This window comes from Bos javanicus, chromosome Y (assembly GCF_032452875.1).
Source record: "Bos javanicus breed banteng chromosome Y, ARS-OSU_banteng_1.0, whole genome shotgun sequence".
Taxonomy (NCBI): domain Eukaryota; kingdom Metazoa; phylum Chordata; class Mammalia; order Artiodactyla; family Bovidae; genus Bos; species Bos javanicus.
In genome coordinates, this window is record NC_083898.1 from 3,281,354 (window position 1) to 3,304,905 (window position 23,552).

Sequence of the window (23,552 nt, forward strand, 5' to 3'; positions counted from 1 at the left end):
TCTATCAGAGTGTGAGGGTTCCTCTCTCCTTGGTGCATCTCTCTCAGTGTGCATGTGTGTGTGTCTCTCTCAAAGTTTGGGTATCATCAGTGTGTGTGTTTCTCTCAGTGTGAGTGTGTATCTCACTCTGTCCATATTTGTTACTGAGTGTGTTTTTCTATCTTTCAGTGTGTGTGTGACTCTTTCAGTGCTGCACTCGATGGCCTGGAGGTCCTACTTGCTCTGGATGTCCACCCAAAGTGATGTTGACCTGGCAGACTGGTGGGGCCTGGGGGTGTGAGCAAGATGCAGCCAGGGCAGGAGGATGAGGGGTCACCTGGGAACAGGCATTCAGGTGTACAGACTGGGTTAGGGGCAGAGGGGACAAACGGCATGTGCCCCCTCTAGTGTCTCTTAAAGTGGAGAACAAGGGGGCTCGTGAAGCCGGAGGAGCTGTGGTGTGTGGAGTGAAGAGCCCTCGCGGGGTCCTGGTGCCCATAGGCCTCTGCACAGCTCAGCATGTCCCCTGCAGCCCTGCAGGCAGTGGAAGCTTCAGGTGCTGGACTTGCACTGGAACTCCCACCAGGACTTCTGGTCCACGTGGTCTGGCATCATGGCCAGCGTTTGCTCACTGCTGGAGGCCTAGCCAGCCCAGCCTATGCAGAAGAGGTGCAGGGCAGAGGCGCAGGCAGGGCTGAAGCCAGCGTGGGCCCCTGTGCAGGTGCTGGTCGACCTGTGCCTCAAGGAGGATACCTTGGAACAGACCCTCTGCTACCTGCTGAAAAGGGCCAAACAGAGGAGGAGCCTGCTGCACCTGTGCTGCCAGAAGCTGAGGATCATCACCATGCCCATGCAGAGCATCAGGGGGATCCTGAAGGTGGTGCAGCTGGACTCTGTCCAGGACCTGGAGGTGAACTGCACCTGGAAACTGGCCACACTGGGCAGGTTTATGCTGCACCTGGGCCAGATGGGCAACCTCTGCTGGCTGCTGCTCTGGCACATCCATCAGTTGTATGTAGTGAGAAAGTAAAAATGCCCACTCAGCCTTAGATGGATGGAGATCTAGTAGTAAGATAGTACTTTAGCCAGAAATGGAAATTTCAGCCAGAATCTGAAAAGTATGTCCTTGAAGGAGAAGAGGGACTCAGGCCTGAGCACACTGCTCCATGCTGGAGCCTCGGGCTCTGTCAGCTGTACCTGCTGGGGTCTTCATGGGACAGGCCACACAGGCAACGATCCTGTCAAGAAATTTCTTTACCTTTCCATCACGTTGGCAATTGCACACTTTGCTTTTGCTTCTACATGAAGTTTTACCTTTATTCCAGACAGTTTGGTTTCTTCTCTGATCTTTGCCACTTGTACAGACTGTTAACAATATTTCTTAACCAAATAGAATTTGGCAGGGTGGCAGGGGATGGCACGGAGGGTGGATCAGTAGGGTGGGGTGAGAGTGAGGGGATAGGTCACACTGAACAGCATCTAGGATCATAGTTCCCTGATGGGGATATACCTTGTGCCCCTTCAGTGAACGCTCAGAGCCCTCCTCACTGAAATGTCAGGGAAGTTCCTGGAACTGATTTAATGAAAGACATCCAATTAGGATGAATTTTTGGGTGACATTTTACATTTTAGTTTGTTACCCATGATTATAGTTCATATCATTTTATAGTTTTGTGATTTTACTAGATTAAAGGGTTTGGGGGGGTTTCTTTTTTTTTTTTTTAAAGCTAAAAGCTGTTTTTTAATTCCATGGAATAAAAATAAATCTGTAGAATAGTTTAAATAGTGGTGGCTTTGTTCTAAATATAAGTGCTTTGCTCCATTGAACCAAATGGTAAGAACATTTGTAGAACAGACACACTGTGAAAGGTACATCTTTTTATTAAATGACATAACAGCACCCATTGCATGAGTTATTGGTTGGAGTTTAGAGACAGGTTATGTTGGGCTAAACTCCTTATTCCTATTTTCAGCCCTTGAGTAATAATCAGAAGCTTTCTCTGAAGCAAGTGGGGTCAGCTGTCAGACTCCTAGATATCTACCAGCCATCAGGGCTTGGGATTAAATGCAGCAGCCAGTAGACATGGGATGGGGCAAGATGTCACCTTGTCACTTTGTTGCTTCCTGGAGAGATGCTTGTCCTTGTACCAGTGGGGCCAAAGCTGTGAGTTTGTAGGCAGAGGATGTCTCTAACCCTGCCTTGGGTTCCCCTAGGGTGGAGGGACAGCAGGGTCTCCCAGGTTTCTTGGCCAGAGAAGAGCCCCCACCCCTTCCCCTGCTCTCTGACATCCCCCCAGGACTCATTCCAGATTAGATTCTGCAGGACAGGCATCCAAGCCCAAACCCGACTGGCAGAGCTGGCTGACCAGAGCCTGGTGTGGAATGAGGCCTTGGCCATGCGGCCCTGGAGGAGCTGCCCATAGAGCTCTTCCTGCCTCTGTTTATGGTGGCCTTTACCAGGAGGAATATCCAGGCCCTGAATTCAATGGTGCGGGCCTTGCCCTTCCCCTGCCTTCCACTGGGCACCCTGATGAATGACCACCAGCCTCATCTGGAGACCTTCCAGGCTGCACTCGACGGCCTGGACGTCCACTTCCTCAGGAGGTCCGAGCCAGGTGAGGTGGACCTGGCAGACTGGTGGGGTCTGGGCGTGTGAGCAAGATGCAGCCAGGGCAGGAGGATGAGGGGTCACCTGGGAACAGGGGTTCAGGTGTACAGGACTGATTGAGGGGCAGAGGGGACAAAAAGCACGTGCCCCCTCCAGTGTCCCTTAAAGTAGGGAATAAGGGGGCTCCTGAAGCTGGAGGAGCTGTGGTATGTGGAGTGAAGAGCCCTCGTGGGGTCCTGGTGCCCGTAGGCCTCTGCACAGCTCAAAATGTCCCATGCGGCCCTGTAGGCGGTGGAAGCTTCAGGTGCTGGACTTGATCTGGAACTCCCACCAGGACTTCTGGACCACGTGGTCCAGCACCATGGCCAGCGTTTGCTCGCTGCTGGAGCCAGAGCCAGCCCAGCCCATGCAGAAGAGTTGAAGGGCAGAGGTGCAGGTGGGGCTGAAGCCAGTGCGGGCCCCTGTGCAGGTGCTGGTTGACCTGTGCCTCAAGGAGGATATCCTGGACCAGGCCCTCTGCTACCTGCTGAAAAGGGCCAAACAGAGAAGGAGCCTGCTGCACCTGTGCTGCCAGAAGCTGAGGATCATCGCCATGCCCATGCAGAGCATCAGGGGGATCCTGAAGGTGGTGCAGCTGGACTCTGTCCAGGACCTGGAGGTGAACTGCACCTGGAAGCTGGCCACGCTGGGCAGGTTCGTGCCGCACCTGGGCTGGATGGGCAACCTGTGCTGGCTGCTGCTCTGGCACATCCACGTGTTGCCACACACTGACCCCGACCAGGAGGACTACTGCATCGGCCAGCTCATGGCCTAGTTCCTGAACTTACCCCACTTGCAGGAGCTCTACCAGGACTCCATCTCCTTCCTCAATGGTCGCCTGCACCAGGTGCTCAGGAAAGGCATGGCGCCAGTTCTGCAGACCAGAAAGGGCCTCTCTCATTTTGTTACCATTGGGGTGTCTACTCTGAGCCTCCTGGGGTCATTGCCAGGGGGCCCAAGCTAATTGGAAGTCCTCATGATGCCGCTGCTCTGTCCCTGGGCATCTTGTCAGGTCACCCTGGTTAGGGTCAGAGGCGTGGCCTAGGTTAGATGCTGTGAAAGGGGACTTCTTGCTGGGAGTCTGCCTAGTGGGGGTCAGGTGTGATGCCTTTGGGAATTCTTTCCGAGAGAGTGATGTCTTAGCTGAGGTGATGACAGATAACTAAGCGAGGAGGACATTGGTCCATCAGGCATGAGTTTTGAAGTCTGAAGCTCTGTCTCTCCCTCCCACCTGCTGCTTCTGTCCTGAGCTGTTTTAGGCTCCAGGTGAGCTGTGGGAAGTGGGTGATTCTGGAGATGACAAGGAGGGATCAGGAGGGGAAATTGCGGCTCTTAAGCAGTCCAGAAAAGAGAAAAAGTCAAATGAGCATCATTGTTGAAGTGGCTGCAATCTCTCTAAGCCCAAACTACAATTATTATTTTCCTCTAAGACTTCTGAATACATAGGAAATCCTCAGTAACAGGTTATCGCTCTGCCTTGAACACAGTGATAAAAGCTGAGATGACGCAGCCTAGGCTGTCTGTATAAATAAGTTGCATTGATTCCCTTTTTGGCAGCTGCAAACTCCAAACATTATGAATAAATATGTTCACTGAGAAAACAGAAAAAAGAAATAAAAAGAAGAAGAAAGAAAGAAAAAGTAGAAGAAAGAAAGAATTGTAGGTGGTGATGGACGGTTTGTGGCCCCCGAATATCTGGGGGATATTCACCCAAGGATCATCCGTAACTGCTGGGACCCAGCAGCCCATGTCCACTGCATCCATCCTGCCATTGAATTCAACTAGTCATGTCCTGTAAAAATATCTTAATTCCTGCTAACCAAATACTAGTAAGCTGAAATAGGCAAATAACATTTGTTTACTGTTTGTTTCCCACATTGAAAATAGTTTATCATTTTGTGCAGGGGGAGGTCATACCCATATGAGCATGAGCTTGTGGCCGGAAGACCCCCTGCCTTCCCGTCAAGAAGGTGAGAGGCCAGCTCCAAGCCAGTGAGATACCTTGTGTTCCGGTGAAACAGACCTCTCCTTCCCACATCCTGCCACCTGCCACCTCTGCCCCTGGGACTGACTGCCCTCTTTCTCCCCAGGTTCCTGAAGACCCCTCTGGAGACCCTGTCAATCACCAACTGCCTGATTTCAGAGTGAGACCTGACATACCTGTCGCAGTGCCCAAGTGTCAGCCTGCTGAAGGACCTGGGCCTCAGTGGTGTCAACCTGACCAGCCTCAGCTTGGAGCCCCTGCAGGTCCCAATCGAGAGGACCTCGGCCACCCTGCAGGACCTGGACCTGGATGAGTGCAGCATCATGGACACCCAGTTCAGCGCCCTCCTGCCCTCCCTGAGCTGCTGCTCCCAGCTCACCACCTTCAGCTTCTGCAGCAACCCCATCTCCATGGCCGTGCTGGAGAGCCTGCTGCACCACACCATGGGGCTGAGCGAGCTGAGCCACGTGCTGTACCCTGCAGCCCTGGAGAGCTATGAGGACATGTGCAGCACCCTGCACCTTGGCCTCCTGGCTCAGCTGCTTGCCGGGGTCAAGCAGCTGCTGTGCCAGTCTGGGCGGCTCAGCATGGTCTGGTTCAGCACCAACCCCTGTCCACACTGCGGTGACCAGGTCTTCTATGACACTGAGCCCATCCTGTGCCCCTGATTCATGCCTGCATAGGCCAGCTCATGAGTTGCAGGCTTTGTCCCCGGCACTGGGACACTGCCACCCAGACCTCAGTGTATCTAGAAGGAACACAAATCACAGTTTCAGACAATTGTTTAGTACATGCAGGAAAAGGAAAGGTGATTTACAGTAGGCTGGGGGGAGGGGTTGGTGGGATTTTTGGAGAGATGTGTTCCTACAAAGTTAGAAATGTGAATCTGAATTTTGGAGGAGGATTTTTGGGCTTGGGAGGTTGATGGTGTCATTACCCCTGTGTTGGATTGTTCCAAAGAAATAAAAGGAACTGCAGTGTCAATCATTTGGTGCCCTCTGTGATCTGTGATGATGATTCTCCCCTTTAAACACATGACTCTCCTGTTAGTGGTTAAATAAAAGGGCCTGAGCGTGAGTGGGGCCTAGATGCTCTCTGATAGGCAAGGATCGGCTACAGGAGTTCAGGGCCCTGTTTGCCCACTCCGTGTGGTTCTCATTTCCAGGGCATTTTCACTTATTTCTGAGGCCATTCAGTCTGTCATCATATACTAGGGGCGTCCTCAGGGCCTGGAATGAATTAAGTGTCCAGGAGTGAGCACTGCTGCAGGGAACCTTCTTCCAAGGGCCCCTCACAGCTAACCCCACACAGACCATGGACTGGAGAATTTTCCCCATTGGATTCAGCAGATGCAAAGCCTCCATCTCGAACCTTGGGCACTGCTAAGATGGATTCGCTGTGTAAATTCAGGCCCGGAGTCCTGGGGGATATTCACCCACAGACCATCCGGAGCCTCTGGGACCCACCAGCCCATGCCCACTTTCCCACTGCTCAGCCGTATTTGACTCTTTGGGACCCCATGGACTATAGCCTTCCAGGCTTCTCTGTCCATGGAATTCTACAGGTGAGAATACTGCAGTGGGTAGCCGTTCTCTTTTCCAGGAGATCTTCCCAACCCCGGGACTGAACTTGGGTCTTCTGCATTGCAGGCAGATTCTTTACCATCTGAGCAGCCAGGGAGACAACCCAACATCCCTAAATCCATTGTCTAAGTGTGCTTTTATGCCACTAATATCCCCACAAGTTTTATTTTGTTTTTACATTAATAAAAACTTTCACACACAATTATTTATTCAAAGGCTGAAGGGAATCCATTCCCAATCATCAAAAAATGTCACTTCCGAGTTCAGTATTTCAGTGTTGAGGGTAACTTGACATTCTTCTCCTTGGTGTGATTCATCTGTAACTTTTTTTTTTTTTAATAAAACCTTAATCCTTAAGTTTTTACTTTAAGCCACATGGTAAAGATCAAATTTCCTCCAAATCCTGGTTCCCTGCCAAACTGGCTGCACTATGGCTTTTAACTAATTGTCTTTGCCCATCAGAGCTCTTTGCTGAGACCAAGGCTTCTAAGAGTCAGAGAAGATTTAGCAACTAAACAAAATAACAGCACTCCTTCAGAGTGGAAGGCTCCAACTATACCACTTTTTGTGACTGAAGGAGCTGGGACTTGCATGGACAACCAAAATTTTGATCTAGGTATGTCCTGGATATTAGCATCACATTGATTTGAGCTTTCCTGGTGGCTCAGACGGTAAGGAATCCACCTGCAATGCAGGAGACTCAATCTTAGTCCCTGAATGGGGAAGATCCCCTGCAGAAGTTACTGGCTACCCACTCCAGTATTCTTTCCTGGAGAATTCCATAGAGGAGCCTGTTGGGTTCCAGTACATGGAGTCACAAAGAATCAGACAGTACTGACACTTTCACTTCACCTTTAATCTAGTGGGTAAGCAGGTGGTGCAAGTTGTCATTGATTGAGTTTTTCAATGTGTCATGGTCTCTTATGTTTTGGCCCCTCTCTGTCCCACCCTTAATTTAAGCCCAAAATCATCCCTTTATGATTTCTTACTCAGGGAATTAGAACTGAGAGCAGAGGCAGCAAGAAGCCAGAAGCTCTGCACTGATTAAGTGAGAATGAAGGAGGAGAGTGAAAGAGCTGGCTTAAAACTAAGTATTAAAAACAATAAGATCATGGAATCTGGCCCCATTACTCCACGGCAAATAGAAGGGGAAAGGGTGGAAGTACTGACAGATTTCCTCTTCTTGGGATGTTCAATCACTGCAATGTTGATTGCAACCATGAAATCAAAAGACGGTTGCTTCTTGGCAGGAAAGCTATGACAAACCCAGACAGTGTGTTGCAAAGCAGAGATGTTACTCTGCTAACAAAGGTCTTTATAATCAAGGTTATGGTCTTCCAAGTGGTCATGTATGGTTGTGAGAGCTGGACCACAAAGAAGACAGAGCGTCAAAGAATTGTTGCCTTCAAGTTGTGGTGCTGGTGAAAACTCTTGAAAGTCTCTTGGACAGCAAGGAGATCAAACCAGTCAATCTTAAGGGAGATCAACCCTGAATACTTGTTAGAAGGATTGATGCTGAAGCTGAAGGTCCACTCTATTGGTCATGTGATGTGAGCAGCTGACTCACTGGAAAAGTCCCTGATGCTGGGGAAGATTGAGAGCAGAAGGAGAAAGGGTGACAGAGAATGAGATTGCTGGATGGCATCACCAATGCAATGGACATGAACTTGGGCACACTTCAGGAAATGGTGAGGGACAGGGAGGTCTGGCACACTGTGGTCCATGGGGTTGCAGATACAACTGGGCAAATGAACAACAACAATCTCTTGAGATAAAGCTGTTCCAGGGAGAGTAGAAGAGGAAAACATTTGTGAGAACAATGGAAGCACCAAGTCTCCCGTAGAGACAGAGGAAGTGGGTAGAGTCTGGCCACCTGGATTAGTGCTCTCCTGAAAGGTGTGCCTTCTGGCCACCTTGTAGAGTCCACTTGTCACACAGCCCTGATATGTAGGCCTGTATCCCGAGGGCCTGAGCTCCTCCTGGGTACCAGGTTCTCAGTTGGTGTGAGATGCCCAGCCCTGTTGGTGGACGCTCAGGCTGACCACATGTCACTCCACGGCCACAGGCCCAAGGGAGCCTCCTCCTTGACCACAGCAATGGACCTGAACTGGACTCGGCCTGGGGTTGTCCATGGAAGGAAAAGTGGGAAAGATCATGTGTGTCTTTCTTTTGTTTGTTTGTTTCTATTGTTGCCCAGCCAGTGCAGCTTGCAGGATCTGAGTTCCCCAACTGTGGATAGAATCCATGCCCTCAGCAGTGAAAGTACAGAGTCCTAACCACTCCAGGACTACCAGAGAGTTCCCAGTAGGTCATTTCTTGAGCCTGGCAGACAGCCCAGAAGTCTGATGTTGACACCTGAGAGGCAGCCTTCTATGGGTCAGGCTTGGGTGAAGTCACAAAACATCCCTCTCTCCCTGATCTCTGGGAGCCCTGTGACCATGGCCCATATCATAGAAACTTCTGGAGATAGAGAGAACTGAAGGACGACATACCCCCTCCCCACTCATATTCCTTTCCTGGCTACAGACACAAAGGCCTTCCAATAAATTCATCTGCTCTCAACCCATTTACAGAAAGCATGCTGTCCTCCTTCCTGGAAACCTTCCCTGAAGAAAAGGTTGAAATCATGTCCTCTGCTTCTTCCTAACATAACATGTGAAGGCTTTTCTGTACATCCAGTGATAAGCTTCTGCTAGACAGCTATGGGTTTTCTTCCACTTTTTTTTTTTCGTTAAAACACATACTCCACTTCACAACCAGGATGGTTTGAGCACAGGCCTCATTCTATTCTCAAGGTTCTGTCCCTCACAGTCTAGGAGAGAAGTAAAGAAAGTTGGGACCAGAACGAGAGTTGGGTGGGGACTTTTAGCAGCAGTGGTCTGCAAGAAGGGGTCCACAGCAGCAGGCTGTGTCCTGGAAAATCTGGATGGGTGGGCATTTGTTGATGTTTAGGAGTCACCTGGGAGCTGAGTCATCACCTGCATACTCCCTACCTGTCCTTGAGGTGAGCCCTCTCCAGGGACTCCTGATCTAAAGAACGCATTAATGTACTAAGGTGGCCATAAGATATACGAGAGACCTAAACAACAGGAAATTGTTTTCTCCCAGTTCTGGAGGCTAGAAGTCTAGGATCAAGGTGTTGACAGTGTGGTGTCTCCAGAGATCTCTTTCCCTGATGCACAGACAGCTGCATTCTCCTGTCCTCCTGTCCCTTTATGTCCATGCATCCTTGATGTTTTATGTGTCCTAATTTTTTTTTCTTTCTTTCTATTTTTTTTCTGGCAATGCTGCTTCACTTCTGGGTCTTAGTTTCCAGACCAGGGATCGAAATTGGGTCCTTGGCAGTGAAAGTTCTGATCCCTAACCACTGGCCTTGCAGAGAATTCTGCTCTCTCTTTTTATATAGAGAACCCTCAGATTGGACTAGGCCTACTCTAGTGACTTCATTGAATTAAACTACCTTGTTAAGAATATAATCTACAAATATAGTCACATTCCAAAGTGTTGGGGGTTAGGACTTCTACAGATAATTTTTTAAATGAATTAACTTATTTGATGGCACCAATTGTTAGTTGTGGCATGTGGGGTCTTTGGACTTGCTGGCAGCACATGGGATCTAGTTCCCTGACCAGGGACCGAAGCCCAGCCCCCTCCACTGTGAGTGGAGAGTTCTAGCCACTGGATCATTGGGAAAGTCCCCTCAACACATGGATTTTGTAGGACACAATGAAGCCAAAAACAGGGTTGATGGTAGGGTGATGTGCCTGGTTACACATTGTAGCTTCACGTGTAGCTTCACGTTTCACCCTACCTGCTCCTTAGAAATATCTGAGACCCTTAGTAACGTTGACTCCCTGGTCCCATTCCTGGAGATACTTATTCTGTGGGTATGGAGTAAGATCGGCAAAATCAACCAGAACTTTTCAAAATCAATCAGTACTTTTCAAAAGCTCTCTAGTACTCACTGTTTAATATGGACACCTTAAGCAGCCTGGGCAACACCTGGAGTTTGTGAGAAACTCAAGACTCTCAGGCCCCACTCACAACTGTTGGACGAGAATATGTTTTTGCACAAGACACATAGGGAATTCCTTAGATTCACTGAGGGTTATGAAGCACAGCCCAGGAAATTTGCAAGTGTGGCCCAAACTGAGAAGTTTGGATCCAGATCTCTGAGCTTTGCTTATACGCTAACTTCCTTTAGTACAAAGGACATCCAGAAGCTCCAAGACAGGGTGTGGAGGTCCTAGAATCTCTGAAGAGTGGTGGGGAGGATGAAGCTCCCAGCTCAAGCTACAACATCTGATTGGTTTATTGAATTACCAATAACCCGCTTCTCCCAAGGCAGTTGCTCAGTGTATCACATGGAGAAAAATTTAATTCCTGACCCTCAACCCTCAGGGTCTCCTGAAGGAGTAGATTTTTAGATATTTTAAGCATGTTTTTACTGTTGTTTGGGTTCCCCTTGTGCCTCAGCTGGTAAAGAATCTCCTGCAACATGGGAGACCTGGGTTTTATCCCTGGGTTGGGAAGATCCGCTGGAGACAGGAAAGGCTACCCACTCCAGTATTCTAGCCTGGAGGATTCCATGGGCTGTATATAGTCCATGGGGTCAGGAAGGGTCTGACGAGACTGAGGGACTTTCCCTTTAACTGTTGTGGCTTAGTTGCTAAGTTGTGTCTGAGTCTTTTGTCACCCCATAGACTGTAGCCTGCCAGGCTCCTCTGTCCATGGTATTTCCCAGGCAAGAATACTGGAGTGGGTTGCCATTTCTTCGTCCAGGAGATCTTTCTGACCCTTTGATAGAAACCAGGTCTCCTGCATTAATAGGTGGATTCTTAACTGCTGAACCACCAGAGATCAATCTTTCCCAAAGTATTGGATGATTTTACATCCTGGGACTCACGTCACATCAGAATCAAGTGAGGCAAACATTAAACTTTCAGATTCCCAGGCCCCCTCCTCGGGCAATTTTAGTTTCTTAGGTATGATATGCAGCCCTGGAATCTCTATGTTTAGTAATGTCCCAGGTGATTCTGAGATTTGAACAATCTTTAGAAGCATATGAAAGTGAAAGTGTTAGTCATACAGTTGTGTTTGACTCTTCACAAACGCATGGATAGTAGTTCCCCAGGCTCCTCTATCCATGGAATTCTCGAGGCAAGCATACTGAAGTGGATAGCCATTCCCTTCTCCAGGAGATCTTCCTGAACCAGGGATCAAACTCTGGTCTCCTCTACTGCAGGCAGACTTTCTACTGTCAGCCATCAGGGAAGCCTAGAAGCATAAATACGTAGTCAACATTTTCCTTCCTTTCCTCTAAGTTTTTGCAAACATTTTAAAATTGACATCCAAAATGTTTTTACTGTAAGTGTAAACACAGCAAAGGATGCACCTTTGGGCATACAATAAAAATAAACCCTTTAAGTACATAAAACTAGGAATTCCCGGGCAAACCCGTGGGTAGTGCTCAATGCTTTCACTCTGGCGTCCTGGGTTCAGTCCCTGGTCAGGAAACTAAGATCCTGCAGCCAGTCTCATGGGATGTCCATAAATAAATAAAACTGTTAATGCCATGCTTTCAAATATATCCAGAAGAATGTAAAGAGCATAGAGTTCAAAAAAAATATATTTTTTTATTCATTTATTTGGCTGCCTCGAGTCTTAGTCATGGCATGCAGGATCCTTTGTCCTTTCTACTGCCCTCTGGCATGTGGGATCTTAGCCACCATGTATTAAACACACATTCCCTGCATTGGAAGACAGATTCTCAACCAGTGGACCACGAGGGAAGTCCCTAGCCTTGGGTTTTGATACTCACCAACATTGCAGAAGGACATGGCAAGCCAGTCCAGCATTTTTGCCTGGAGAAGTCCATGGATAGAGGAGCCTGGCTGGCTACAGTCTATGGGGTCGCAAAAAGTCAGACACAACTGAGCAACTAGGCACAGCACTCACCATCAACCGTCTTAAAAGAGTATAAAACGAGCTCTTTCTAATGGTCAGGTTTTTTTTTTTCTTTTCCTGCTTCATTGAGATGTAATGGACACATATTGCGTAAACTTAAGGTGAACCCATGTTGATTTGATAAGAACTGTGTTTTTGATGTTATATCTGGTTACAACACTTGAGATCACGTTCATCAGTGAACTTCATTTTTGTTCTAATTCAGTGACTCTGTTACCTTATAAAGAATGGGAATACACATATTTCTTCTCTGAAACCCTCCCTCCTCCTAAGTATCGGTGTGCACAGGGCTGTAAAGGCAGTGGGAGGGAAAGCTTGAGATATAATCTCGGTGGTGCAAAGGGGAAGGAGAGAGAAGAAGGGGAGTGGGGGAAGAAGGCAGAAGGATGGGGACCAGGGTGTGACCTGACACCCCTGATGTGGTTTAAGAAAGCATGAGCCCCTGCCTAGAAAAAGCTCCTGGGGTTCAGCATGAAGATCCACAGTGAGGACCCCTGAAATCCAGCAGGTGCTGAGTCTTCAAGTGCAGATCATTTGGGAGTAAGCTTGCTTTCTGCTCTCCTCACCATGCCCACCCGCCCCCAACCCACCACGCTTGCTCCCAGAAGAGGACAGGGGTTTGCTGTTTGCAGCTGGAGAATTTTCTGGTATTGGAAGAGAACCCCTGCCTTTTTACATTCTTGACATCAGCCCGAGCTCTGTTGGAATAGCTGTGTGGACCACCTTCCCCTGCCCTTAAGCTATTAAACCCCAAATAACTAAAGATGCAGATAAACTGGAGATAAGGTGGTGGGCCTCTGGATGCCAGAGAGGGAAGTGGGGACTCTCACCACCCTGAGACCTGGAAAACAGCCCCTGGGCGGGGCCCTGAAGCCCCACCCACATTCTTTCCTCTCTCTAACAATTTGGTAGAAAGGTTTCTAGTTGAAAGATCCCATGGGGAAAAAATTGGTTCAGAAACCTGATTGGAGCCCCATTTGGATACTATGGATTGGATTAGAATGGGCTTTCAAAGGCTTGGAATCTCCTGATCCAGCCTCACTGAGAAAAGGCTTTTGGAGAGCCAGGTAGGAGTTTCACGGACACTGGACACAGGAAGCGGTGCTGGTATTTCCAGAGAAATCTTTCTGGGGCGTGGAGACAGAGACACTCCAGCTTCACCCTCCACTGGGACTCAGAATAGGAAGTGTTTAGCTGCACTGAGTCAACTGGACTTCAGGAGCTGGTGAGCCATGGGGTTTGGAATGCTTCATTTTGTTCTCTACAGCCATGAGTGTGCAAAATTGCTCTGTAAAGGGCTAGAGAGTAACCAGGCATTAGGGCCAATGCGGTCTCTGCCATTAGTAGTTGAAATAGCCTCGGGTACCCACTCCAGTGTTCTTGCCTGGAGAATCCCAGGCCTGGGGGAGCCTGGTGGGCTGCCATCTATGGGGTCACACAGAGTTGGACATGACTGAAATGACTTAGCAGCAGCAGCAGCAAATGATCATGGCTGTGTTCCATAAAACTTTATTTGTGACACTGAAATTTAGATATATAATTTTCACGTCACAAAATATTCCTTTGTTTGCCCCCAAATTAAAAAAAAATGTAAAAATATTAAACATATTTTTAAAAGTTAAAAAAAAATAAAAAACCAAAAAAATCATTCTTAGCTTGCTGGTTGGGAGAAAAAGCAAACAGGAAGCAAGCCAATTTGTAAATTCCTGTTTAAACCATTTGCCTATATAATGCAGCTAGCATCCCATTAGTGACTTGTGACATGAATTTAGTAGGCTGGATTCTGCTTATGAAAAACAGAAATTTCCATTAAATCTAAGATGACATCAGCTGTAAAATACAGCATTATTCTTTTTTTTCTTTTTTGCCACACCCAGTGGCATGTGGGATCATAGGTCCCTGACAGGGATTGAAGCCATGACCCTGGCCTGGAAGTGAGGAGTCTTAAATACTGGATCACCAGGGAAGTCCCACAGAATTATTTTTCATACCACTATAAAATATACATGTATATACATATGTATGTGTGTGTGTTCAGTTGCTTCAGTAATGTTTGACTCCTTGCAACACTATGGACTTGGAGAAGGCAATGGCACCACACTCCAGTACTCTTGCCTGGAAAATCCCATGGACGGAGGACCCTGGTGGGCTGCAGTCCATGGGGTCGCTGGGAGTCAGGCACGACTGAGCGACTTCACTTTCACTTTTCACTTTCATGCATTGGAGAAGGAAATGGCAACCCACTCCAGTGTTCTTGCCTGGAGAATCCCAGGGACAGTGGAGCCTGGTGGGCTGCCATCTCTGGGGTCGCACAGAATCAGACATGACTGAAGCCACTTAGTAGCAGCAGCAGCAGCAGCAACACTATGGACTGTAGCCCACCAGGCTCCTCTGTCCATAGGATTCTTCAGGCAGGAATACTGCAGTGGGTTGCCATGCCCTCCTCCAGGGGGTCGTCCTGACCCAGAGATGGAACCTGCATCTCTTACATCTTCTGCATTGGCAGGAGAGACCTTTACCACTAGGGCTATCATTTACACACAACCAAACAAACTATAATATGCTATTGATGAAATGTGATCTGGTATCAGAAATGGTCAAATGTAAACTGTAGAATGTCCCTTAATGTCAATGAATCGTGTTAACGGCATGGAAGCTATCAGTAAATGTATTATATGGAGAGAAATTGTGTTACAAACCTTTTATTTCCATGACCACTACTGCCCCTGTCAGCATCCAACTACGTATTGGCTGACTTTCTCCCTTGCATGATACTTTTAATTCATTAAGATTTGGAATTCATTAAATGCTTGGAGAAATTGCTTCTCAGCTTCTTTGCTAAGATCAAGTGTAAGAACCTGGGGAGCCAGGAATTAGTGGGTCAAGCCTGTGGTACAGATAAAAGATTGTATTCATAACAGTTACTGTTTATTTATGCAGCAGACATGTATCACTGACAGACACCACAACTTGTTCTAGAAACAACAATACAGCAACCCAATAGCTCTGGAGTTGAATATGGCATGTGAGTTGGGGGAGGCTGTGATTTCTGACATCAGGGTCAGGGAAGCCTGGCAGAGAAACTGTGGACTGAAGCAGGTCAGGAGTTGGGTGATGGTACTTGAGACAGTGTCCAAGGCAGGGGGAGTAGCAGAAGTCCTGAGAAGGCCCTGTCCTCTCTCCTTGGTACCCTTGGGAGAATGGGTCTGGGAACCCTGCACCCACAGATACCAAAATCCATGGATGCTCAAGTTCCTTATATAAAATGGTGTAGTCTTTGCATGTAACTTAAGGGGATGCTCCCACATGCTTTAAATCATCTCCACATTCCTTGTAATACCTAATACAATGTCGATGCTGTGTAAATAGTTTCAAGTACAATGTAAATGCTATATATATATATATATATACACATATGTGTATATGCATATACATATATGTATATATGTATATGTATGTATTTTTGTATGTGTGTATGTATGTATATGTATATATAGTTGCCAGCATGAGGCAGGTTCAAGTTTTGCTATTAGAACTTTCTGGAATTAAAAAATATATATATTTTTAATCCATGTATAGAGTCTGGTGCCTTCTGGACTCAGAGAATGGAGGGAGTGAGGGGCACTTCTGAGTGAGATTGGAGATCTATAAGCAAAGTGGTGCCTACCAGCTCTCCTGTAGAGTTGAACAGGAGCACTGGGGCCACTATGGGGAGACAAGGCAAAAGTAGGGTCTGGAGAAGGAAGTTTAAAATGATCATGTCACTTAACTGAGTTTGAGATGTTTCCTTATGTCTAAGGGTGTTAATAGTTATCTCAATGTTTCAGCTGATGATTAAATCAGGTACTAATTTTGTCTTTTGGAAGAAATATAATCATCACCACTTATCTGCAGAGAATAAGTTCCAAGACCCCCAGTGGACATCTGTAACCACACATAGTATCAAACCCTATATACACAATGGTTTTTCTATACAAACATACCTGTGATGCAGTTTATTTTATAAAAGAACAGTAAGAGATTGGCAACTTCCTAATAATAACAGGAAAGTGAAAGTGAAGTCACTCAGTCGTGTCCAACTCTTTGCGACCTGATGGACTGCAGCTTACTATGCTCCTCTGTGATGGGATTTCCCAGGCAAGAATTCTGGATTGGGTTGCCATTTCCTTCTCCAGGGATGGAACCCAGGTCTCCTGAATAGTAGCAGACACTTTACCATCTGAGCCACCAGGGAAGGTGTAATAATAACATAGAACAATTATAACAACATATTTTTATAACAGTTTTGTGAATGTAGTCTCTATGTAAAATATTTTACTGTACTAATTTAGTGATTTTTTTTTCACCCTAACTACGCACTATGCTCTGTGGCCATACCTTTTGCAGTTTGCAGTCTGACAGTAAAACTAACCCAGATTTCTTTTCTCTGCTTCACATTCACCACAGATATTAGCAACCTCAGCATACATTTTTTTTCCTTTTTATATCAAATTGAGAACTTTGATCTTTTCAATTAAAGATAGCACTTAAAGGATTTTCTCTGGCATATGTAAATGACCAGCATCACTCCACTTATGGTTTGAGGCCATTATTGAGTAAAATAAGGGTGACTTGGTCACAAGCTCTGTGACATCTCAACAGTCATTGTGGTAACCGAGTGACAAATGGGTGAGATGTGCAGGACTAAGTTCGATTCACATTCTGGGCAGGAGGAAGCAGGATGGTGTGAGATTCCAATCACACTCCTCAGAATGACATGCAATTTAAAACTTATGAGTTATGTATTTCTGGAGTTTTCCATTTAATATTTTCAGTGAACAACTGAGGGTTAACTGAAACCACAGAGAATGACACCTGAGATCGGAGGGGATGACCTTGTCCTGTGGTTGCCTGTAGGTGGAAAAAACACTAAAAGGGGCCACTTGAAGCCAAAAGTGATTGTAAAATGGTCCATCTCTTCCTGTGTGAGGAAGCACAAGCACGACCACAACCCGAGACAAAGACCGCAGGGTCCAAACCCAGAGATGAGGATAATGATGATGCTGAGGTCATCTTTGTTGGAGTGCAGCATGTCAATGAGGATGCTGAAACTCTCTTTGTCAGAGTGATTTCAAGTTCAAAGCCAATCATTTCTAACATTTTGAACAGAGTGACCAGGGATGCATCTTCAAGAAGTAAGAAGGACCACATGAATCCAGATCCCTCCTTCACATTGAAACCTGCAAATCTCAGGACCCCAGCATCAGAGCCAGTGGCTGTATCACCAGATTCTCAGTCTGAATGGGGAGGAAGAGACAGTCCTATTATTTTTGAGCCTTCGTCTAAACCTGATTATAAAACGAGCTCTCTGGAAGCTGTGCTCTCTCCGCAGAATTGCTCTCTCCGCAGCCTCATTGTCTATCTGGATCTGGTCTCTTATTAGGAAGCAAGGATGAAAGTCCTCTTAATTCAAAACAATGTCCCACTTCAGATGTAAAATGTAACAGTGGGAATCCCAAAAGACCCAAACTCAGAGATGGAATCCCAGAGGGATCTGACTCTACCATGGCCCTTGTAGGTATCTCTCCTACAAAGGACACGATTATGACCTGGAAAGATCTCCCGACCTCACCGAGCCATGTTCATGGTGGGGCATTATTTTCACGGACTCACGCAAATGACCAGGCATGCTTCAGTCTTATGGATCCAGACAGAACATGTAGTTTGGAGGGGCTGCAGAAAACAGACTTTTTGACTCTTGCAAGTCAGAGCAAAACTGTTGATTTCATGAAAGGAAATCTGATCATGTTACCTGATGACTTTTACTATGGACAGCATACAAGTGATGGGCATCCAGAACAGAAGACTCACACAGTCTTTAAACGCCTCAGTTGCTTGACAGTTCTAAAAAATGTCAAGTTTATGACCCACATGAGGAACCATCTGGACCTTGAGAGGCAGAAGGGTGACAGCTGGGAAATCCACACTACCTGCCAGCACTGCCACCACCAGTTTCCCACCCCGTTCCAGCTGCAGTGTCACACTGAAAGTGTCCACACTTCCCGGGAGCCCTCCACGGTCTGTAACTGTGAATTGTCCTTCAAAACGGATCAGATTCTCTTACAGCACATGAAGGACAGTCACAAACCTGGCAAAATGCCCTATGTGTGCCGTGTTTGCAATTACAGATTGTCAGTCTTGGCTGATGTAGAGGCACGTTTTATTTATTTAATTAATTTTATTTTATTTTTAAACTTTACATAATTGTATTTGTTTTGCCAAACATCAAAATGAATCCATCACAGGTATACATGTGATCCCCCTCCTGAACCCTCCTCCCTCCTCCCTCCCCATACCATCCCTCCAGGTCGTCCCAGTGCACCAGCCCCAAGCATCCAGTATCGTGCATTGAACCTGGACTGGCATCTCATTTCATACGTGATATTTTACATGTTTCAATGCCATTCTCCCAAGTCTTCCCACCCTCTCCCTCTCCCACAGAGTCCATAACACTGTTCCATACATCAGCGTCACTTTTGCTGTCTCGTACACAGGATTATTGTTATCATCTTTCTAAATTCCATATATATGCGTTAGTATAGTGTATTGGTGTTTTTCCTTCTGGCTTACTTGACTCTGTATAATAGGCTCCAGTTTCATCCACCTCATTAGAACTGATTCAAATGTATTCTTTTTAATGGCTGAGTAATACTCCATTGTGTATATGTACCACGCCTTTCTTATCCATTCATCTGCTGATGGACATCTAGGTTGCTCCCATGTCCTGGCTATTATAAACAGTGCTGCGATGAACATTGGGGTACACGTGTCTGTTTCCCTTCTGGTTTCCTCAGTGTGTATGCCCAGCAGTGGGATTGCTGGATCATAAGGCAGTTCTATTTCCAGTTTTTTAAGGGATCTCCACACCGTTCTCCATAGTGGCTGTACTAGTTTGCATTCCCACCAACAGTGTAAGAGGGTTCCCTTTCCTCCACACCCTCTCCAACATTTATTATTTGTAGACTTTTGGATCGCAGCCATTCTGACTGGTGTGAAATGGTACCTCATAGTGGTCTTGATTTGCATTTCTCTGATAATGAGTGATGTTGAGCATCTTTTCATGTGTTTGTTAGCCATCTGTATGTCTTCTTTGGAGAAATGTCTATTTAGTTCTTTGGCCCATTTTTTGATTGGGTCATTTATTTTTCTGGAGTTGAGCTGGAGGAGTTGCTTGTATATTTTTGAGATTAGTTGTTTGTCAGTTGCTTCATTTGCTATTATTTTCTCCCATTCTGAAGGCTGTCTTTTCACCTTGCTGATAGTTTCCTTTGATGTGCAGAAGCTTTTAAGGTTAATTAGGTCCCATTTCTTTATTTTTGCTTTTATTTCCGATATTCTGGGAGGTGGGTCATAGAAGATCCTGCTGTTATGTATGTCAGAGAGTGTTTTGCCTATGTTCTCCTCTAGGAGTTTTATAGTTTCTGGTCTTACGTTGAGATCTTTAATCCATTTTGAGTTTATTTTTGTGTATGGTATTAGAAAGTGTTCTAGTTTCATTCTTTTACAAGTGGTTGACCAGTTTTCCCAGCACCACTTGTTAAAGAGATTGTCTTTAATCCATTGTATATTCTTGCCTCCTTTGTCAAAGATAAGGTGTCCATATGTGCATGGTTTTATCTCTGGGCCTTCTATTTTGTTCCATTGATCTATATTTCTGTCTTTGTGCCAGTACCATACTGTCTTGATAACTGTGGCTTTGTAGTAGAGCCTGAAGTCAGGTAGGTTGATTCCTCCAGTTCCATTCTTTTTTCTCAAGATCGCTTTGGCTATTTGAGGTTTTTTGTATTTCCATACAAATTGTGAAATTATTTGTTCTAGCTCTGTGAAGAATACTGTTGGTAGCTTGATAGGGATTGCATTGAATCTATAGATTGCTTTGGGTAGTATACTCATTTTCACTATATTGATTCTTCCAATCCATGAGCATGGTATATTTCTCCATCTATTAGTGTCCTCTTTGATTTCTTTCACCAGTGTTTTATAGTTTTCTATATATAGGTCTTTAGTTTCTTTAGGTAGATATATTCCTAAGTATTTTATTCTTTCCGTTGCAATGGTGAATGGAATTGTTTCCTTAGAGGCACGTTTTAGAACGTGGCATGGAAATGTGAAGAATTTGCTTTGTCTGTTTTGCTTCAAAATTTTCAAACTGGTGACATCCTTTGTAAATCACGCTTGGAGGCACTGAAACAAGAGGGTCTTTCCAAGTTCCAAGTACTGGCTACAGTGTTTGAACCTGAAGGAAAAGACAGAGCACCAAACAAAGAATCATCAGTCTTTCAAAAAGCCAGAGCAATTGTGAGGGTTGCCTCCTGAAACAGAGGTCATGATCCAAACTTCAGTTCAGCTGGGACTGAGAGAGACAGCATCCATCATTGTGAGGAACACTGACTCCCAAGTGTCACCCAGAAAAACTACAAAGAAGATTGACTACAAACACAAAATATTCCAGACGTGTTGCAGCAAGGGATCTGGCTAAAAATTAAGTTCTACCCACCTCCAGAAATTCAAAAAAGCCCTATTGAGGTTCAGCCAGCTGTACATAGAGACCCTGCCTGGCTTTTGTTGTTCAGTTTCTCAGTTGTGTCTGACTCCCTGTGACCCTATGAACTTCAGTATGCCAGGCTTCCCTGTCCATCACCATTTCCCGAAGCTTGCTCAAACTCGTTCCATTGGGTTGCTGATGTCATCCAACCATCGTGTCCTCTGTCACGCAGGTTTTTTTTTTTCCCCCAATGAGTTGACTCTTCCCATCAGGAGGCCAAATATTGGACTTTCAGCATCAGTTCTTCCACTGAATATTCAGGATGGATTTCCCTTAGGATTGACTGGTTGGATCTCCTTGCAGTCCAAGGGACTCTCAAGAGTCTTCTCCAGCACCACAGTTCAAAAAGATCAATTCTTCAGCACTCGAACATCTTTATGGTTCAGCTCTTCCATCTGTATCTAATTACTGGGAAAACCATAGCTTTGACTTTATGGACATCTAGCCCCCCAGGCTCCACTGTCCATAGGACTTCCCGGGCAAGAGTAACACAATGGGTTGGCATTTCTTTCTCCAGAGGATTATCCTGACCCAGGGTTCAAACCTGTGTCTCCTGCATTGCAAGCAGATTTGTTACTGACTGACCCATTCTAATATGCAGGTACAGTCAAGTGCTTTTTCAAACTGATTGAAGCAATGTGTATTTCCACTAACAGTATTGGCATGTCTATTTCTACCAAACACTTGACACTGTCAGTCTGTTTCATCATATAACTGAGCAGGACCCTGCAGGGTTTTCCTAGGGACATACCACCCCCCACCAACCCCCCACCAATGTACCCTATCTCTTATTTGTAGAAAAACTTGAGGTCCTAGACCTTCCATGAGTTTCAAAGAACAAATTTAATTAGAACTGAAAAACTGCAGAAACAAGAAAAAATCAAGCAAGACAAACAATAATTTGTTGTTGGGCAGTCATGTTCACTCTTTGTGACCCCATGGACTGCATCACACCAGGCTTCTCTGTCCTTCACCATCTCCTGGAGCTTGCTCAAGATCAAGTCCACTGAGTCTGAATGCAATCCAACCATCTCATTCTCTGTCATCCCCTTCTCCTCCTACCTTCAATGTTCTCCAGCATTAGGGTGTAGTCTAATGAGTCGAGTCTTCCCATAAGGTGGCCAAAGTATTGGAGCTTCACTTTCACCATCAGTCCTTCCAGTGAATATTCAGTGTTGATTTCCTGTAGGACTGATTGGCTTGATCTCTCTGCAGTCCAAGGGACTCTCAAGAGTCTTCTCCAACATCACAGTTCAAAAGTGTCCAGTCTTTGGTGCTCAGGCTTCTTTATGGTCCAACTCTCACATCCATACATGACTAGTGGAAGAACCATAGCCTTGACTCCACTGACCTTTGTTGGCAAAGTAATGTCTCTGCTTTTTAATATGCCATCTAGGTTTGTCACAGCTTTTATTCCAAGGAGCAAGCATCTTTTAAATTCGTGGCTGCAGTCACCATCTGCAGTGATTTTGGAGCTCAAGAAAATAAAGTCTGTCACTGATTCTTTGTTTCCTCGTCTATTTGCCATGAAGTGATGAGACCTTTGACTGTGTGGACCACAACAAACTCTGGAAAATTCTTAAAGAGATGGGAATACCAGACCATCTGACATGCCTCTTGAGAAATCTGTATGCAGGTCAAGAAGCAACAGTTAGAACTGGACATGGAACAAGAGACTGGTTCTGAATAGGGAAAAGAGTACGTCAAGATTGTATACTGTCGCCCTATTTATTTAACTTATATGCAGAGTACATCATTAAAAATGCTGGGCTGGATGAAGCACAATCTGGAATCAAGATTTCTGGGAGAAATAGCGACAACCTCAGATATGCAGATGCTGCCACCCTAATGACAGAAAATGAAGAGCCTCTTGATGATGGGGAAAGAGGAGAGTGAAAAGGCTGGCTTAAAACTCAACATTCAAAAAATGAACATTGTGACATCTGGTCCCATTACTTCATGGCAAACAAATGGAGAAAAAGTGAAAATAACAGCAGATCTTATTTTCTTGAACTCCAAAATCACTGTGGATGGTGAATGTAACCACAAAATTAAAAGTAGCTAGCTCCTTGGAAGAAAAGCTATGACAAACATAGATAGCATTAAAAAAAAAAGCAAAGGCATCACTCTGCTGACCAAAGTTGTTATAGTCAAAGCTACAGTGGCTCAGACAGTAAGGAATTCACTTGTAATGTGGGAGACCTGGGTTTGACCATGGGAAGGACATCTCTGTAGTCCAGTAGTAAGACTCAGTGCTCCCCAATTAGGGAGTCCAAATTCATTCCCTGGTCAGGGCATTAGATCCCACATACTGCTACTAAAAATACTGCATGTGACAGTTAAAAATCCTGCCTCCCACATGCTACAGTGAAGACTGAAGAGCCCTTGTGCTGGAACTAAAACCAAGCACAGCCAAGTAAATGAATAAATATTTGAAAGAAAAAGATATGAGAATTCCCTGTTGGTTCAGTGGTTAGGACTTGATGCTTTCACTGCCAATGGCCAGGGTTCAACACCCTGGTTATGGAACTAAGATCCCACAGGTTCCATGGCATGGCCAAACAAAAACCTAGAAAGATAAATACGGAGGAAATAACTCCCAAAGTTTGAAAATGAAGCAATATAACTTCACCCAGGCTGAGGATAGATTAAGGATTGCCAGGAACCCAAAGTGCAAAAGTGGCACCTCTGTAATTCACTACTGCTTCTAAGTCACTTCAGTCGTGTCTGACTCTGTGCAACCCCATAGGTCGCACAGCCCACCAGGTTCCCCCATCCCTGGGAACACTGGAGTGGGTTGCCATTTCC

At 45.8% G+C, this 23,552-nt stretch overlaps 2 pseudogenes; both read left to right on the forward strand.

Moving 5' to 3' along the window:
• The first annotated feature begins 498 nt into the window (after positions 1-498).
• On the forward strand, positions 499-5,567 carry LOC133243802 (melanoma antigen preferentially expressed in tumors-like; annotated as a pseudogene).
• Positions 5,568-17,062: 11,495 nt separating this feature from the next.
• Positions 17,063-20,906, forward strand: LOC133243878 (zinc finger protein 280A-like; annotated as a pseudogene).
• Positions 20,907-23,552: the final 2,646 nt, after the last annotated feature.